Here is a 4,251-nt window from a genome sequence, read left to right on the forward strand (position 1 = left end):
GTGGCTCAGTGGGTTGAAGCTTCCACCTCAGCTCAGGTCATGATACCAGGGTCCTGGGATCAAGCCCTGCATTGGGCTCTCTGCTCAGCAGAGAGCCTGCTTCCTCCTCTCTCTGTCTGGCTTTCTGCCTACTTATCATCTCTGTCAAATAAATAAATAAATTCTTTATAGTATTCCTCTATTATCCATGAAATGTCAGTGGGATTAGTACTAATGAATCCTCTACTGATAATTGTAATTTGTCTTCTTCTTTTTTTTTCTTTTTAATGCCTTATTGTCTTGGCCAGAGGTCTATCAGTTTAATTAATCTCTTCATATAAAAAAACTTTTGGTTTTGCTGATTTTCTTGTTTTTAATTTCATTGATTTCTGCTCTAATTTGTATAGACTTAAATTGTTCTTTTTTGTCTGTTTTCCTAAGGTAGAAGCTTAAATTATTAATTTTAGATCTACTTTCCTCAATATATTCATTTAGTACTATACATTTTCTTCTAATCATTTTTTAAATTTTGATTACTTGTATTTTAACTTTTAAGTAGTTCAATACATGTCCTAATTTCTCTTGAGATAACTGTTTTGATCCAAGTCTTATTTAGAACTATATTTTTCAATCTCTAAATCTTTTGAGGTTTTCCAACTATCTCTGTATTGTTTTTAGTTTAATTCCATTCTATTCTGAGGACATATTTTATTTTTTTTTTAATTTGTTAAGGTGTATTTTAGAGCCCAAAGCAAGGTTTATATTGGTAAATGCTCTATGTAAGCTTCAGAAGAATCTGTAATCTGCTACTGTTGTCTGGAGTTTCTATAAATGTCAATTAGACCAAGTAGATTGATGGTGCTGTTCAGGTCAACCATATCCTTATTGATTTTCTGCCTGCTTGATCTATCAATTACTGAGAATGGAGTAGTAAGTTTCCAACTGTGGTAGTAGATTTGTCTTTACCTTCTTTCAGTTCTGCTTTTGATGCTTATATTTTGATGGTCTGTTGTTAGGTATATACACATTTAGTATTGTTATCTTTTTTGAAAATTCATCCACTTATCATCATGTAATGTCCCCTCTTTCCCTGACCAGTTTCCTTATTTTGAAGTCTGTTTTGTATGTAATTAATATAACTACTCCATCTTTCTTTTGATTCATTCTAACAATATATCATTTTCTATTACTTTACTTTCAATCTATCTGTGTTCTCATATTTAGAATAGATTTCTTATAGATAACATAGACTTCGGTTATGCTTGTCTTATGCATTCTGATAATATCTGTGTTTTAACAGTTGTAATTATTTTATTCACATTTAAAGTAATGGTTGACAGAGTTGGATTAATACCCACAATGTTTTAATTTTTTTTTTATCAGATTTGCTCTTTGTTTCTTTCTTTTTAGCCCTTTTTGGTCTTTTTTTTTTTTCCCCCTTATTTCCCCTATGTGGAAATAATGCAAAACATTTATTTTCTATATCAGACAAGAACACAGCTAAGTAATCCAAGTCTACTGCAGCATTATAAAAATCATCCCTTCACCACAGTGTAAGATTTAAATGCATCTGCACAAGGGTGCACACTATATAAAAGGAGTAAAGTTGTTGCTGCCCTGCCAAGCACTTCTGGTCCCTACCCAGGTCCGACTGCAATACTGGTGGTCCCAATGGTTCTATCAAAATAAATTGTGTTTAAAAAATAAAGCATTTAAAAAGACAAGTCAAAATGCCTCAGAAACTGTATCTCCAACTCAAACTTCATCTATTTTAATGTATTATTTGCCTCCTACTAATAAACCTTTATTTCACTCGTTATAACTGAGCAATGAATCTTCCACACTGAAATATCTTCCTTGCCCAATTAATCCAAAGGAAAAAAACTGAAATGATCAGTAAAGAAAAATGTAGGGACTAACACACCCTTTTAATATGTTTTTAAATATTTTTAAGGCTTAAAAAGTGTTTAAAGTTTGTAGTTCCTAGTAGGAAAACATTATCTGAATGAATACCCTAATGGCAAACCATTGTAGAATGTTTCAGTTGCATGGGGAGCAGAGAGGTAGGGATTCTCTTCACAGCACCCCAGCTTTCTTCATGAGAAGGTCGGAGGTACACTGGTTTGTATTATTGTGACATCCATTAGGTGATCGAAGTTGCTTTTCCTTCAGCAAAGGCTTTATTTGTCAGAAGGGCATTATGCTTGACCTCCAAATTTGGCTGACAATTTACTGATGAGATTTATAACCTTTGGGTTGCTCTGATATTTTGACATATTCGCTGGGTTCTGGGCCACATCCTGGAAGGCCACCATAACTTCTGGATCCTGCATGGCTGCAAGAACTTCCGGATCACTAAGAATTTCATTGAGCCCAGGCATTCCTGCCATCCCAGGCATCCCCCCTGCCATTCCAGACATTACCAGGCATTCCCCCAGGAAAGCCACTTGGGAAAGAGCCATACTGAGCTCCTGATTGTCGCCTGGCTTCTTCCTCCCTCTGGGCTCTCTCATGTTCTTCCCGAGCCTTCTTAACCCTTCCTATTCTTTCTTTGATCTCTCGCTCTTCGCGTTTTCGCTCGTATTTTCTCCGATGTTCAGCAATTTTCTGGGCCCTCGGTTGAACTTCTTTCAGCATCGCACTAGCATCTTCATCATAATCCAGCTTGCAAGCAAGGGCAAGATCATGTGCTGCTTCTTCCCAATGGCCCAGAAGTCTATGTGCTTTCCCGCGCCACTTATAAGGCTGAGCTGAATCAGGATTTATCTCAATAGCTCTGTCACAGTCTCGAATGGCAGCATTTGGCTTCTGTAATTTGATGAAGACACTGGCTCTCTTGGCATACAGAATGGCCAAGCGAGGATTTAGTTTGATGGCATCTGTGAACAAGTCAATGGCTTTCTGTAGTTCACCATCATTTAGGGCATCAATGGCAGCCACTTTTTTATCATTTGCCTGATCCATCATTTCCTCAGTTATCTCTGCATTTTCATCTCCCATTTCTTGAGGGGCATCGGTATCTGGTTCAATCACACCTTCATTGTCAATTTCTAGATCACTCTCCTCACTTGATGGTTCATCTGTCTTTATGTTTTCCTCTGCCTTCTTACTATCTGATTTTTCTTCCTTGATACTGTCTTCTGATTTAGTTTTATGAGTGGCAGGTGGTATTTTACCCCCCATGCTCTCCACCCACTCCCACAGGAAACGCATTTCCTCGGTGTGCAGAACGCTCGGATCCTGCTTACACATTTTCACGAAAGCCCGAAGCTCGCTCACTTTGCGGGGGTCCATGGTCCAGAGGCAGTGGCAGGCGGCAGGCGCGGCTGGGGTTGTGACCCGATTCCAGGCGCGGGTACTAGCTCAGCGTGATCGTGTAGAAGGGAGCCCTTTTTGGTCTTAATTAAGCTTCTTATATAATTCCATTTCTATCTTCTCTTAGCATATTATACTTACTTTTCAAAATATTGTTTAGCAATTTCCCTAGAATTTTCAATATATATTTCTAACTAATTTAAATCTTTTATATAACATTACACCATTTCTCATGTAGCTCAGGTACCCTATAACTGAATACAATAAACTTCCTTTTCCTATCCCTATATATTACTGCCATTTGTTCCATTTTTATATACCTTAATTTGTCAATAAATTTATGTTATTTTAAATAGTAATCTTTTAGATAAATAAAAAATTAGAAAAAATAAAATATTTTATTTGACTAATTTATTCTTTCCCCATTGTTCTTCTTTCCCTGTAGATCTGAGTTTCTGATGTATATAATTTTCCTTTACCTGAAAAACTTCTTTTTTTTTAAAGATTTTATTTATTTATTTGACACAGAGAGAGAGATCACAAGTAGGCAGAGCAGCAGGCAGACAGGGGGAAGCAGGCTCCCTGCTCAGCAGAAAGCCTGGTGTGGGGTTCAATCCCAGACCCCGAGACCATGACCCGAGCCAAAGGCAGAGGCTTAACCCACTAAGCCTCCCAGGAACCCCATTCCCTGAAAAACTTCTTTTAAAATCTCTTGAAAGGCAGGTCTGCTAGCAAGGGATTCTCAATTTTTGTTTGAGGAAATTATTATTTTTCCTTCACTTGAAGGATGATTTTCTACATATGGAAATCTCAGTTGGTGGTATTTTTCTATTAACACTTTAAACACTTCACTCTGGGACCTGGGTGGCTCAGCTAGTTAAACATCCAACTCTTGATTTTGGCTCAGGTCATGATCTCAGCATCATGAGATTGAGGCCTGCATTGAGCTCCACACTC

At 37.4% G+C, this 4,251-nt stretch overlaps 1 pseudogene; it reads right to left on the reverse strand.

The window, feature by feature from the left end:
- Positions 1-2,162: 2,162 nt before the first annotated feature.
- On the reverse strand, positions 2,163-3,317 carry LOC106004397 (annotated as a pseudogene).
- Positions 3,318-4,251: the final 934 nt, after the last annotated feature.

The sequence above is a fragment of the Mustela putorius genome, unplaced genomic scaffold (assembly GCF_011764305.1).
Source record: "Mustela putorius furo isolate JIRA1106 unplaced genomic scaffold, ASM1176430v1.1 tig00000242_pilon_pilon_pilon, whole genome shotgun sequence".
Taxonomy (NCBI): Eukaryota; Metazoa; Chordata; class Mammalia; order Carnivora; family Mustelidae; genus Mustela; species Mustela putorius.